The sequence below is a fragment of the Carassius auratus genome, linkage group LG28B (assembly GCF_003368295.1).
Source record: "Carassius auratus strain Wakin linkage group LG28B, ASM336829v1, whole genome shotgun sequence".
NCBI classification, from domain to species: domain Eukaryota; kingdom Metazoa; phylum Chordata; class Actinopteri; order Cypriniformes; family Cyprinidae; genus Carassius; species Carassius auratus.
In genome coordinates, this window is record NC_039293.1 from 9,670,548 (window position 1) to 9,687,238 (window position 16,691).

General features: G+C 35.8%; 1 long non-coding RNA gene across 1 annotated transcript; it reads right to left on the reverse strand.

The window, feature by feature from the left end:
* Positions 1-11,634: 11,634 nt before the first annotated feature.
* Positions 11,635-16,461, reverse strand: LOC113067518 (uncharacterized). Its single transcript, XR_003279397.1, has 3 exons — positions 16,347-16,461; positions 16,115-16,241; positions 11,635-11,831 (listed from the first exon to the last, which is right to left on the reverse strand). It is a non-coding gene; the product is annotated as an uncharacterized LOC113067518 (long non-coding RNA).
* Positions 16,462-16,691: the final 230 nt, after the last annotated feature.

The window sequence follows — 16,691 nt, forward strand, 5'->3', positions numbered from 1 at the left end:
TGTTCAGCAAAGAGAGTGGGTGAGTTACATTCTTTAGCAGTAAGTGAAGACTGTCTGAGATGGAAGGCAAACTATTCAGGGGTCTCTCTTTGGCCGAACCCGGCTTTCCTGCCTAAAGTTCTTAATACTTGCACGATCAATCAAGTAATCGAACTTGCAGCGTTTCAACCTGATCCTGATCTCTCTTGTACAGAACTTGATCTTGCTACCTTATGTCCAGTTCGAGCACTTCGCACATACATTGAGCGGACACAGTCGTTACATTTACACACTCAGTTGTTTTTGTGTTTCGATAAGAAAAGTATCGGAAAACCAGCCTCGAAACAGTGCCTATCACATTGGATAGCACACACATACTCCAGTCAGAGCTTACCAGTCCCAGGGAACCTGGTAGCTCATTCTACCAGGAGTCTGGCCACATCCTGGGCAGCACTGAAGGGGGTGGCACTAACGGACATATGTGCAGCGGCATCATGGAGCTCACCTTGTACCTTTGCCCGGTATTACAGGGTCAATGTGGTGGACCGCTAAGCAGGGATGTAAAGAAGGAGAGGCTTAAATTCCCTTGTGACCTTGATGGGACTAGTCATTCAAGGTAAGACTGTGGTTACTGTCTGAGTGAGGTTGAAATAGATCGTAAGTTATGACTATAACTATGGATCTATGAGACCGAATGATGACCGTCACCATTTCTTGTCACTCGGATGAACTGAGGCGTTCCAGGCAAGAGGAAGTGTTCGGTTCATCCGGATGTTTTATAGGGAACCAACCACTAGGGGTCAGTCACCTGACATTGTTTACATTAGGTCTCGAAGAGAGCTGGCAGAATGGCGTCATTCAAGGTAAGATCATGGTGACGGTCATCGTTCGGTCTCATAGATCCATAGTTATAGTCATAACTTACTTTCTTTTTGAATGAATCTTTTAGGTGAACGAATCATTCTCGTTCATGTAATCCACTCCTATTTCTCGTTCAGTGAAGTTCCTCCCTCCACAGCAGCCTGGCGCTATTAGTAGCGCATGCGCAGCTCGGTGAACCGGGTAACTGAACCATTTCATCCTGTCAAAGAATAGCCAATAGCCTTCGAGTATGAGATGTTACTAGAGTATGTGATTTGTTCAATGTAGTGAACGAATATGCCCTTCAATTAACGAGTTTCATATGAGTCTGAACTAGATCTAGAGATCTTATCGTTCGTGAACGAAATGACTGAACTGGTACCCATGTCATTCGTGCACGAGTTGAATGATTTAGGACATCCTGTTCGTGAATGAAATGATTGAACTGGCACACATGTCATTCGTGAACGAGCTGAATGAACGTATACACGTCGTTCGTGAATGAAATAAACTGGTACATAGCTTATCTTGTTCATGAATGAAATGAATGACAGTAAACCAGTTCAGTCTGCCATTTAACATGTCAATCTCGGAAAATGCAAAGCGCAGTTATAGGTACAGTACTGTGCACATACGCTTGTTTTGATATTTAGCAACTCCACGTTTAATCCCCAATTTATGAATGTGGATATATAATATACAAACTGACCAAACAATTAAAATGCTAATTAGGCAAGAAAACCTTGTGCTTTGTCCATCTAAACAACTTAATTAGACTTTATATATTGAATGCGATTATACACACATTTTAATAAAGCCAGATCAGTTTTTGTAACAAGTGAATACGTTCGTTGACTAAAGACATACCACATAACACACTCTTTTTTTTGCCACCTGCTGGCATATTTTGTGTAATACGAAGAAATTATCACTGAACGAATCAGTGAACGATTCTGAACGAATCATTTTGGTGAACTAACCGAAAATGAACAAATCTCTAGAAATAATCATAATTTCCACCAATTCAATAAGTCAACTCCTTTGTTTATTGGTCAGCGTCGCGCATGATCAGTTCATTTGTTCAAGTCACCGCACTGATAAGGTGCCTTTGTGCATCCTGTGCAAAAATACACACAAGATTTGCCTCCCGACATGAATGTGAACACATATCTATAAATAGCATATTTAATAATTTCAAGGATAAAGTATTAGGTATGGAAGCATATGGGTAGCATTATTCAATTTGGGATGTAATATGCAAAATGACAATGCAAAATGTAAAATGGCAATGCATTTCTGTATTTACATTTACATTTTCCAGTACATTTGTGCAACGTTTGGTGCAAAATGAAAATTAAAATTAAATTACATAATTTTCATTTGCCATTTCCTACACCAGTTTTTGCAAAATTAACCAGTTTTTGCACAAGTTGCAAAATTCAAATTCAAATGTATTACAGAAATGATTAGATATGTCTAACACGTTAAAGAAAAAACTGTGGCAAAATGATCATTTAAAATGCTATTTTTCTTAAATGCATTAACACTCACAGTCAAGACACTTACGATTGCATTTTCATTCAATGTCCCGCAATGAATGTAGCAAAATTCAAAGTGCACATTGAAAATGCATTCAGAGCTGATCACATCTCCGCCCCCTCCCGCCCTGTCAATCACTGCGTGAACAAGGCGGGGCTTACAGAAGGTCAGAGACTCAAATCTCAAGAAGAGGATTCAAGTGAGAGAACATGGACAAGACAGTTGGTCCATGTACGTTTTGATTATTTCAGTTTATGGCTTCAATATTTCATTCGCACTTGTGGGCGGAGCTGAAACGCTGCTTTCATCTGATTGGTCGAATCGCTCAGCCACGTCGAAGTGATCTGAGGGCGCGGGTGCTTCGGTGTGTGCGCATTCTGGGCTGGCTTAGTCTAAGTGCGGCGCTTGCGCAAATTAAGCCAGAACGCGGACGCATCACACACCTGGAAGCACGCGAGTCCTCATATCACTTGGACGTGGCTGTGTACAAGAGGTAAAAACGATATAAATACTGTTCATTTTCTCACACAGACTGCTCGTTTCGTGTCTTAGCCCATCAATGTGTACTTACGATGGGGAATTGTTTAATTTGGACTTCTCTGTGCATGGCCTTTTTAGGTGGTGACCATAGACCTGCATTATATGACTGACAGACAAGAATAGTTTGACCTAAAAAATCAAAGTTGAAACTACTGCGGAAACAAAGACACCTACATCTTGGACGTCCTTAAGGTAAGCTAAAACATACCAAAATTTAATTTCAAAGTGAACTATCCCTTTAAACTTGAGGGAAGAACTAAAGTTGAAATGAGAATAAAATCTGTTTTCACCTTCATTAGAACGATAATTAAAAAAATACTGTATTTCAGTTTCAAAACACATTATGATAGTAGTCAGACATGTCTTGGGATAACAGTGTTACATAATCAATTATAATGTTAATTTTATTTCCATATTCAGCAGTTATGGATCCCAAATATCTAAGAGAATGGCGTCGCTTGAGAGATCGAGTTAATGCTCTCGCTGAAAATTAATAGGTCATTTTCATTGCCATTTAAGTGAAATTACAGAAATTATATGAGCTTGATAAAAATGAACATTCCAGAAGAAAATTTCAGATATATATGTATGTATGTGTGTGTGTATAAAAAGCATATATATATGTATATATATATATATACACGTGTATATATATATATATACACGTGTATATATATATATATATATATATATATATATATATATATATATATATATATATATATATATACATACATACATATATATATATATATATATATATATATATATATATATATATATATATGTATATATATATATATATATATATATATATATATGCCTTGTACAGAATTGTTCAATACGCGTATCGTTAAACGCCGTATTGCTTTACCATTAAGCGAGCAAAAATGTTCAATTATTGATATTAATTATAATATTGATATAAATTATTGTCTATATTGATATAAATTATATAGTCTCAATCTATATTCTGTTAACTCTATCTATTAAATCATCCTAGCAAGAGTGATTGACTAATTAGTTAAAAGGGATCGTCAACAATGTTTTTCTTGAGCAATAATTCTTTCCTTTTTCTCATTTGGCAGACGCAGTGATGACCAGCTTTCCATCAGCTACGGAATGTGAAATAAAAAATGCTATTTCTAATCATTTCAAACAAGCACCAGGGAGGGCAGGGGTTGGGGGTTATGGATCTAAAGTAAACAGTTAATTCCTAAAAATTAATTGTTTTACATATTTTTCCAATGTTTTATTTGTTAATTTTTATGTTTGAATGTTGTCCAAGTTGTTGTTGTCTATATAATTGTTCAAAATAAATCCCTTTATATTCAGTTAGTTTGGATGGATTTTCATTTATGAGAACCTGTTATATTTGAGTGAAAAGAATCCTTATGCCTCATTTTGTTGTCTATTACATGTATATGTAGTGTAATTGATGAGTAGTCTATTCTTGGGCTATGGTTAGACGTCAGTGATGTGCGGGTCAATGTATAAATAACCCGCACCCGACCAACATTTTCAACTAACCCGCCCGCAACTCAGACCGCAAAAAAGGAAAAGAAAATATTGTACTCTACCTGCTTCCTGACCCGCATTTTTAAAATGTAGTAAATGCTCATCAAATCGTCATTGGGCCATAGACATAGGAACTAGGCAAAAAAAAAAAAAAAAATAAGCTCATCATTTGTTCTAAAATAGTCTAGTCTGGCTATGTCTATTTTTATGTTTCTGTTCAGCAGACATGAGGTTCGGGTTTGCGCATTTCTCCATATATTACGCTCCGTTCGCTCATACCGTGGGGTCTCGCTCAACCCAGAATGGCCTGCTGGTTCCAAAAAATGCAAGGAGACATTTTTAATTGTTTAGTAATAAACTGGTGTTTTCTGTGTTGCTGCAAAGATTAAGTTGACGATGCTCACTTGCCAATGAACGCCAGAGAGAAATGCACATTATGGATTACATAATCAGAGAGTAGCCTATTTATTTTGGTTTTAATATTTTCGTTTAAAAGTAGACATTTCAAGCTTTCTGTAATAGATAGCCTTGTATTTCTCAAATCTGTGAGGCACACGCTGAGTTTCGGCGCCCTCCAGGTCACATGCAAGTGATCTTGCCAGCGCAGCCTCATTGTCTGTTATATATTTGCTTCTTATTTATAAAATACGGGCAATTGATTGATAAAACATTGATCAAAATTAAGATACAATTTATAGAAAACGAAAATCTTTATCTTAACAATCTGATTTTCTACCAAAAATTATTATTATTATCATCATTATTATTATTATTATTATTATTATTAATGTTGAAAAGAGCTGAGAATATTTTTTCAGGTTTATTAGGGGGGATAAATTGAAAGAACAGCATTATTACATTTGTTACAGTCACATTTATTTGTTACATTTATATTATTTACATCAAGCTTTTGAATGGTATAACATTTAGTCGGGAATTATATTTTGGAAAAAGTCTAACTAGTAAAATGTTTATAGGTTATGTGAAAACTAGTACTACAAGTATATGCATAAATAAAAAGAGACTTACTCATGTTTATGATCTCTGCTGAATAAAGCACTTCATCTTTTTTTTCTGAGGAAATCCATTTCTCAAATCCTCAACCACATCACATCTTTTCGGGGTTCATTATGTCTTATTGCTCTCATCGCAAAGCGAAAAAATAAAGAGTAAAATCAAAAAAACTTGAACAGTCTGGCTGCTTTTTCTTCTGTGTGTGTGTATTCAAGCCGCGCGCTTCAGTTTGAATCTGAATAGCGCGTTCAGCGCGGGGGCGTGGTCACAGTAAATATAATGAAGGGAGATGTGAAAAACAGACATCGCGTTGTTTTCATATGGATTACTTTATCACAGAATATCTGTTTTGGCAGCACTTGTTTAGTTTAAAAGCAGACATGTCAAGCTTTCTATAGATATCTCTCTCATGTCTCTTAGTTGAGTATTCACGGAGTTACACTTCATTTTAATGACGTGTTTGTACATGAAGATCAGCGGAGACAAAGGCTGCAGACAGCACACCTTGTTTGTTATCTTTATTTTGTAAGTGCACAAAGTTCTGTTGTTATTTTGTCTGTATTAAAAAAAAGAACACCCTTTACAGATTCGATTGATGTATTGCTCTTATCTGTACGATCAAAACTGAAAATGTAATTTAAGTTCCTTTCGTGGTTATCAGGAGAAAATGACTCATAATGGGTCTCATTCATGAAACACGAGCAGAACGAATTTTTGTGTAAATCGCGTGTAAAGTGGTTTTGGCGTAAATTTTCGGATTCATTAAAACGTTCGTATTTTCCAAATGTTATTGGAAATCTACACCTGCTCCCAGCCACGCCTAAATAGTGCTTTTAACTTCTGAATGTTTTGCTCATTAATACTGCTGCATTTTAATTAACACACAGCATTTTGAAAAAAAAAAAAAAAATTATTTAAATATATATATATATATATATATATATATATATATATATATATATATATATATATATATATATATATATATATTAATTACATACGGTTTTTCTTTTAACTTTTATTATGAGGGGCAGTAATAGGATCTGTAATATGCTGCCAAACTTCCTTTTTTAGGACCTGATACGCCACTAGTATGCTTGAAAATAAAATGTGGCATCCCAGCCGGCATTTCAACGTTGATTCAACGTTGAAACAACGTCAGGTACCATGGTTGAAACAACGTTGAATAACCTTTCGATTTTGCAAATTGGATCAACGTTGAAATCTCAACGTTGATTCACCGTTGAAATCGTGACGTTGATGTACGGTTGAAATCACGACGTTGAATCAACGTTGAATAACCTTTCGATTTTGCAAATTGGATCAACGTTGAAATCACGACGTGGATTCACCGTTGAAATCGCGACGCTGTTTCACCGTCTTACCTGCATTACGGATGAATTAGGGTCGTGCTGCAGACCTGGGAGGAAAGCTGAATGAGGTGTTGATTTTGAAAAGTTAATCAGCGTTGATAACACGACGTTGTTTCCCCGTCGTACCTTGCACCGTGTGTAAATACACCTAGATCCTAGTTGGCATTTAGATCAACAAGTTACGCAAGGCTAAAAATCTAATGACTGGCAGCAATGGCTTTACAAACAACTTCAATAATCTACCACTTGGTCAAAATTGTCAAACAGCAGTTTAATTTTGGAAACATACTGTATAAAACAGATGAAAATAATCCCACACTTTATTATGCAGAGTATGCAGGGAGGTAATGCTAAAAACAGGTAGTAGAACAATCCAAATACAATAATATTTAAAGGTTTTTGTGAAATAATTTGGCACATAAATGCATATTTTTTTTGCAGCACCACTTACTGACTGAAACCAGTGGATCTTTTATTTTGGTGGAAACCTACAGTTTCTGTCAAAAACATGTTTTAGTAATGTGTCTCATTACAAGAGTTGTGTACATTTGTGCAGTGAAAATGTGTTGAACAGTTCGAGAAGGGAAACTTCCACCAGTTGATTTCTAATGGGAACCCCCCCCCCCGGACTGTGTCTTCTTTACCGTGGGGAATGCAGAATGAGATTTCTACCCAGGGCACTCTAAAATGTTAGAACCAGCAGCCTCGTGTATACAGTGTGGTTGTGCTTCGGGTGATCCTTGAAAGTGTCCCAGCGCTAGGTCCTTTCTGACGCCGTCCCCTCCACTCTCTCCCACTTGTGCACTTTCTGTACCGTCCTGTATAAACATTTACATTTAATCATTTAACACACGATTTTATCCAAAGCGACTTACAAATGAGAACAACAGAAGCAGTCAGGTGTACAAGCGAACAACAACAGGATACAAGTGCTATGACAAGTCTCAGTCTAGTACAGAACGCATAGCCAGGTTTTTTTTTTTATATATATATAAAAGACAAGAAAATAAAGAAAAGTGCTAGCATTAGTTGGTTAAGTTCTGGTGAAAAAGATGAGTCTTAAGATGTTTCTTGAAAATGAGTAAAGACTCAGCAGTTCGGATTGAGATTGGGAGGTGATTCCACCAGCTGGACACAGTCCAGGAAAAGGTCCTTGAGAGTGATTATGAACCTCTTTGGGATGGCACCACAAGGCGTCGTTCACTTGCAGAGTGCAAACTTCTGGAGGGCACATAAGATTTAACCAGTGAGTTTAGGTATGTTCACAATGTTTCACAATAACTTTGATATTGTGAAATATATTTAACTGAAAACTGAATGCAAAATAAATCACACAATATTTTCACTTTACAGTTCAGTAACAGTGAGGTTGGAAACAAAGTGGACAACACTATTCATTAAACACTTATTTAATGTATTCAGATGAAAATTTACAATATTAACAAATTATTCACAAGCAGTGTTTTCAGAGCCCCCAGTTACACTGTTTTAATCAGAACACTAACATTACAGTGTAGTAAAACAAGTCAAATCAAATTCAGTACATTTTTATTAAACTAAGCACAATCAAAACCTATCACAAAAGGTCAAAGCATCTCTAGCAGAAGTGAAAGTGCCATGTAGCAGATGAACAATTTCTTACCAATGTTTCAAGAACAAGCTGGATCCTCGATGACTCTACAAGGGGAAAGAAGAAAGAGTTTACTGAAAAGTTCTTAAAAAGCAGGATTTCATATTATACCATTTCTTTAAACCATTGGTTCTCAAACTTTTTATACCAAGTACCACTTCAGAAAATATTTGTTATTAAATATTAAGTTGCACCATAATGACCAACATTACATTTCAGCAGCGTAGTAGGCCAAACTATTCAGCTACAGCTCTACAGTTAAAAAATGAGGCAGTTTTATTCTAATAAGAATATTAATTGTTGTCAGACACTTTACCATGGTAAATACAGTTTGAACATTATTCTAATAAGAATATTAATTGTTGTCAGACACTTTACCATGCTAAATACAGTTTGAACATTAACACTACAACTGTGCTTACATACACAGGTAAATGAAAAAAAAAAGTTTAAATTAAAATGTAATTTTAAATGTAATTATGTAACAAAAGTTACAAAACTGTACTGTACTTTAACTGTAACATACTTAAATGTGCAAAAAAAACTTACTCAAAGATTCAGTTAAAATATATTAACATTAATTAGTTTAACAAAATCGCACCGAAATCGCACAGTGTATGCCCACCTTAAGCCACTCCGCTCGACTCGTAATTCCTCGCACATGATACGAGCCACGACCATATACGAGCATAATACACGATTTCCATACGATTGAAAAAAAAAAAATTGCATGCGAACTCGTACGACAGCAAAAATCGCATCGTGTACGCCCGCCTTTAAAAGTGTTACAGCCTCTAAATCAGCCTCCTTAGTAACAGTACATAACGGTTTGTAAAAAGCTTCTACTTTCCTTCATGAAAGAGTAAGCAACTACAAATGACACACAATAGAATATAACATGAAACTCATAGAAAATTACAAGTATAACATTTATATCATGAAGCAAAATGATATACAATAATAAAATATTTCGACATTGTTCTTTGGGTAGGAACTCCATCTTTGAGTTGATCTGAATCTCAGTTGAATCTGCTGCTTTTGAAGATGAAGATGAACTTTATTAACTGTGAAAACTTGTTTCTGTCATGTTGCTTGTAATGTCTGGTTAGGACAGATTTATCCAGGTGATATTTTATTGCTTGCAGCATTATTGCTAGAGCTGAAACAACGAATCGATTTAATCGATTAAAATCGATTATTAAAATAGTTGTCAACTCATTTAGTAATCGATTCGTCGCTAAATAAATTTTATTTGCCATAAGCGGCTCATTTCGTGCATATTTCAAATCTGCGGTGACCAAAGTGTGGCAGTAATGAGCCACCGGAGGTTTTACTCAGCCAGTACAGCAGGTTTTTCCAGGCGCGTCCACACCGCATCCATTTATACTTTGCTGAAATTTCCGGGTCTTCATGGAGAGGGCACGTCATGGAGAGAGCACGTCATGGTTGCTTAGCAAAGGCAGACGCCTCAGGGGCGCTTCTGCCCGAGCGCTTTGGAAAGAAGGAGAAAGCGGCGCGACTAGCGTTTTCCACGCGTTTTTAGGTGCGATATGTGAACGGCCCCTAAGAATTTTATTTGTGCAGATTCTCCAGTACAAGGTTGTTTGCAAATGTTTAGTCGTAAAAGCTGATAACATTGCTTTTTAACAGTTAACATTTAAAGCTTTACAAACATGTTATGTGATCAGTTTGTCGTTTACCAGTTCATAATTCAGACTTGCAGCCTAATTATGACTGAATGAGAGAGGTAAATGTTTGAGTATATTTAAAATGCACTTCTTTTCTAAGTATTCACTGCTCTTTTTCACACAGCAGGTTTTTTGTGTGTGTACCAATTTTTTTTTTCTGGACAACCTTCTGATGGATTTTACTTTAAATTGTGAGTTCCATTCAGGTTTCATGCCATTGGCACTTTTTTTTCGAAGGATTGTTTACAATTTCACAGCATAAGCTATAAAGCTTTTTCCCAGTAAATAATAAAATACAATGCACTGCAATTTTATTCTGTTTTATCCTTATACTTCGTGAAAATATGTTCTCAAAGATTCCTTAAGCTTTGTTTGGGATGTTAAACTACTTTAGGAGCTCTAAGGACTGCCATGGTGAAAACAATATTTGAAATCTCCTTGTGAATTTTGCTAGAGTATGGGTCAGTGTTTTGATTGCAGAAGAGTTTGACAAAGGATTACTAACATAATAAAACAACTCCAGGTATATTTTTGATGAGGATATGACAATGCAAAATGGTTAAAATCTCTTAAAAATCTATGCTGAATGATAAAGACCCTTTATTAATAATTTACTTGGGGAAAAAATGGAAAAAACTAAAATATAAGTACATAAACCGATTAATCGATTAATCGTAAAAATAATCGACAGATTAATTGATTATCAAAATAATCGTTCTGAAATAAAAAAACGGTTAGTTTTCAGGAACTTTTATGAAGGAATATAAATGTGAACCCTAATTTAACAGCAGAAAAAAAAGTTATTATATAAGATGTTGATTGTTTTTATGAAAGTGACGTGACATTCAGCCAAGTATGGTGACCCATACTCAGAATTCGTGCTCTGCATTTAACCCATCCAAAGTGAACACACACCCGGAGCAGTGGGCAGCCACCCAGGGAGCAATTGGGGGTTTCGATGCCTTGCTCAAGGGCACCCAAGTCGTGGTATTGAGGGTGGAGAGAGCACTGGACATGCACTCCCCCCACCTACAATTCCTGCCGGCCCAAGACTCAAACTCCTAACCCTTTGAGTGCGAGTCCGACTCTCTAACCACTAGGCCACGACTTTTGTAATTTATACGTCCCTGAAAAACAATTATAGGCACTAATCCCATGTTTCTATGAGGAGAACTATTAAATTTTTGATTAACTATCCAACATATCTAACATTTTAGAAGAAAAAGTACCCAGTTCATAGAAAGTGTCCCTGCAGAAATATAAAAGTGCTTGAAGCTTTATAACCATCAGCATTATTAATGAAGAATCAAGAATGAACACCAACCTGTGTGTTCTTCAGTATCTTCAGAGTGTTCCATTCTGCAGGATTTGTGGGAGGAGCTTCACTGATGATGTGATTATTGTGGGAGGAGCTTCACTGTCAATGTGATTGTTGTGGGAGGAGCTTCACTGATGATGTGTTTTGTTTTGGGAGGAGCTTCACTGTTGATTTGATTGTTGTGGGAGGAGCTTCGCTGTTGATGTGATTGTGTGGGAGGAGCTTCACGGATAATGTGATTATTGTGGGAGGTGCTTCACTGATTGTGTGATTTGTTGGGGAGGAGCTTCACTGATGATGTGATTATTGTGGGAGGAGCTTCACTGTCGATGTGACTGCTGTAGGAGGAGTTTCATAGAACATTGATTTCTCTGGAAGCAGATTTCAGAGTTTTTTATAATTCATTTACACTTTTAAGCATTTACTCAAGTAAAGCCAAAGAGACCAGAGCCTAGCAAATATAAGGTGTTTTCTCTTTGAAAATTATTTTATTACAACATTAAAAAAGTAACAGCTCCGACACAAAGAGCACATCAACTTAAAAGTAAAAGTGACATGACATTCAGCCAAGTATGGTGACCCATACTCAGAATTCGTTTTCTGCATTTAACCCATCCGAAGTGCACACACACAGAGCAGGGAACACACACACACTGTGAGCACACACCCGAAGCATTGGGCAGCCATTTATGCTGCGGAGCCCCGGGGAGCACTTGGGGGTTAGGTGCCCTTGAGCAAGGCACCGAAGTCGTGGTATTGAGGGTGGAGAGAGCGCTGTACATGCAGTCCCCCCACCCACAATTCCTGCCGGCCTGAGACTCGAACGCACAACCTTTCGATTGCAAGTCCGACTCTCTAACCATTAGGCCATGACTTCACGATTTAAAATGCTCAGAAACTTACATTGCACTCACATTTGTGCTAATTCACACATTATGTTTCTTTCTTTCTATTGTTAACATTTCTATTCATGTGTTTTTTTTCATTCTGCTCCATTTAATAACAAAATATGATATCTGTATAGAAATACATAAAAGAACATAATGTGAATTCTCCCAAACATAAATAACAGTAAGAATAAAAAGCATATACACAGAAATTCGATGTCACCCATCTTCACTACAGGCAAATAACTAGAGTATATAATTTATTAATATAATTTGACTTTCTAATAAGTACATTCAGATAAATTAAATAATTAACATTTAGTTTTATAGGTGAAGAAACAAACTAATAAATAAATAATAAGTATTATTATAAAGCTGATTTGACACAGTCTGTATTGTTAAAAGCACTATATATAAATAAAGGTGACCTGACTGGACTATTGTTAATATCATAACATTTAGGCTACATGTGCATTTAGAAGTTTTTATCCAAAACGACTTAAAAAAAGGAACAAAGCAATTAGTCAAAGTCTTATTAAATCAGTGTATTGCACCTTGTGCACGCTACAACTGATAGAGAATCACTGTAAGCATGCAGTTCAGACAATTTAGTGCATTCCATTTAGTAATACAACACAATAAAACAACATACAATAACACTTACAACGAACACTTTAGAATCATGGTCCATTGTTGTTAGAGCCATAACAACATTAATAATTTTGTAATATTTTACAATTACAATTAATTTTTTCCTTATGTTAAGAATGATTATGTAAAGTTATGTTTTCGAAAAATTTGTATTTTGTATTATTTGTTTTTGTATCACGTGACTTTGACTAGTTACATACGTATTACGTATGCATAAAAAAACTTTGAAGAAGTATACGGAAGGAAGGAAGGGTTGGAACTAGACAGTCTTTTGACCGTGAAAATTTATTGTTTTTGAAACTGGAATAAGTGTAGACTTTATTTTTGAATTTATTTTGTAATGTAACAAGACAAGGAAAAAGTAAACATGTTCAATCAAGTTTTTGATTCACGTGTCAAATACTTTGTGACACCCCTTAATGGAAATGGTGAAGAATAAGTCTTGGATCGCCATTACAATTGTTAACAAGTAACTATGCAGGAAGTATTGGTAGTACTACATTAAAACTTAATACTACTAACTAATAGAGAAGCAAGATTAAGCAGTAAGTAGTATCAAATGTAGGACAATGGTAGTTCCTTTTTAGATATTTGATCATTATTAAAATAAAAATATCCTCATTGAGAACTACTTGAACTATCTTAAAAGTGAACAATTGGGTTAAAACAATAAAACAATTAAGGAAAAGATTTAAAGAAGAAGCTAAATGAGTTGGTAAAGCCAGAAATTTTGTTGCTAACAGATTCTTTAAATGTATGAAGATATATGTGCTTGTGTTTTGGAAAAAAGTGGATAGTACTAAGAAATTAAATATATTAAGAGTTTGAAAGAGGGGGTGGGAATTAACAAGTGTTAAAGTTCATCTCACTCCTTCTCAAGCAGCGGTGAGTTGTAGTTGTTTTATATTCAGTTTTCTTTCGATTATTGTCTTATGTTGTACATACTGGTTTGTATGTTTGTGAGACATGGGCTGCGATTGATCTTCATAGATCTGCGTTGAATCTTAATGAATTTCCACATGCATTAATGTAAGGAGGATGTTTTCTCTTGTCTTTGATATAACCATATCCGATTTTTAAGTTTGAAAAACATTCATTATTTATATCTAGCCAAGTTTCGGATGTAAGTTTCTCCTTACAGTAGTACTCTAGACATTCAAGCAATCATTCACACGAATATATCCAAAGACCACAGAATCGCTCAGGTCTTAATACTAGTAACCCCCCTTTTTTGGCATGGAGACCGAAATTACATACCCAAAATAAAAAGGTTTCTGCTCATGATTCTTTCTGACTAGATACATAATCAACCTTTGTTCACAAAGCTGACACTTTAAAGTTTACTGTTCAGGAATCAGAATCACTCAGACTGTTATGATAATAGAGATATATAAGCTCTAACATAAAACAAAAATAAAAATATTAAAAACATATGTTTTAAATGTATTTAAAAAAATGTTGATGTAGTAAATGAGTTTGAAAACACAGTGTAGCTAAGGCCACAAGTCTTCCAAACCTTCAAAAAAAAATTCATAATCGAATCTGTAAAACTGTGAATTTTATGAAATATTTTCTAAGGCCATGTCATGTGTGTTTTTAGAGAAGGCTAATCAGATTTATGGCACTTGTCATCTCTATAAGATCTCACATGTAAACATTCCTGTGCTCTTTGTGTATGTTTCACTGTTGAAAGCAGCCCGATTCATTATTGTATTGTTCTCACCAAACGAGTATTTCACACCTCCGCCAGGTATGACACATTATCCGCATTATTCTTTTATCATTATTCTTTTGTTTTTATTCCACCTTTATCAGCCTTGATTGTGGTTTTTCAGGCTTTACAAAGACACAAAGCAGCAATCTAACTTCATTCTCTGTTTGCATTTAGCCCTTATTTATCAAAAGTCTTACTATAAAAATACAACAAAACATTTTCTTACGACCTTACGTGAATTATTGTGACAAAAATGCATTATGAAGAAGAAAAGCACCTGCTATTAGTAGCATTGGTGCTAACGTTAGCATCAAGCTACATCTGACAATTTATGAAATTATTAGTACACTTTTACTAAAAACTCACTTTAAACCCCGATCGAGTGTTTATAATAACTTCCTTTAGCGATCAGGGGTGGAATTTGGTCGTTTACTGTTGTAAAAATATGTTATTTGTAGCCTTTTTCATCGCTGCACAAGTTAGCATTTCCGATGTACATTTTCGATTTTTTTTTTATAAAAACGCCCCAGATCTCAAGAAATTCTCATACCAAGCTTTACTATCGTAATCGCGGGTTTATTATTCGGATATTTTGTGTGTACAGAGGTGTTTCAGTGTTGTTTTGGCCAGATAACTACCAGGAAGTGTGCAGGAAGCATGTGACACGATGGGGCGGTGTCCAGATATGAAACTCTAAGATTGACGTTTGAAAGACCCAATCAGAGTCTGAGTCACACACCGCACGAGCTGTGACTACTGCACGCACAACCAGATCGCTGGGAGAGGCTGTTTATCATCTGATCGCGTAAATCCGTGGAAAATGAATAGAAATGACAATTCTGTCTGAAGAAATATGAAGTAAACATCAGTAAATATATCCATTTATCTCCGCAGATATGCATCTTTGGTCTAAAAATCCTTATTGATGCTGTTCAGTGAGTCTATGTGAACACAAATAAACCGCTGCTGACGTGACTGAATACGAGTGAGTGGTGAATTTCTATTCAAAATGTGGCATAATACAGATTTATTATTTTGCACTCCTGACATAAATCACTAAATATCTGTCACTGCAACAATGTTTTATCAAAATATTGGTCAAATATCGAAGCTAGAGTCTTTAAACTTTCAATTGATACACAGTTTGTCCAGATGAAGTAAGACAGTGATGTTTAATGTGCTGTGAAAGTGAAACAATAATAAACTGGGGCTCGGCGATGTTTGCACGTAAAGGGGTTTTAATGAACAGGTTGTTTTTTTTGTTGTTGTTGTTTTTTTACATTCTTGTTCAGAGGTCAGGAAATATTCGATGTCCGATAAAATCATATATTGTTTCATAAATTGTGTAAATCGTATTTTAAAATGGTTTAAATATGTTAAATATGCTGCATGGATTGCTCACCTCTCCTCAAGAAGACTCGCTGCAGCTGCGTCCAAAAGATGTTATAAAACCGAGACAAAGAGTGAAAAACGAGTCCAAGGATTTGTCGTTTGCTTTTTAGTTCAGGCAAGACTGGTCAAACTAAGCTCTGTAGTGAGAAAACAAAAAGACCTACAGTTGTTATGTCGTGATGTCGGCAAGAAACAGCAATGGATTCTTCTCAGGAACTTGTATAAACGAGCCTATAACTCACATGCACAGCACTCTCTGTAACAACTCCGTTACCCTCCTCCTCTTCCTCCTTCTTCTTCTTCTTCTGTGGTTTTTATTTGGCGGTTTGCAAACGAAGTAGTCCAGTCGCTTTTCGACTGTCGGGCCGGTGTAGCAGTCGATTCTGTTCCCCTCAGAATGTCTATTGCCCTTTACGCAAACATACTACAATTCTTGCGTAGTTGCCGAGTTACTATACGTACGATCAGAACTAGCGTGCACATGAAGCACGACTGGATGTACGGCAAGTCAAAGGGTTCAAAATACCGTCCTATATCCTAAACTTGAAAATAGTTTTAAGACGAGAGGTTTTTCAACTTGAAATGAT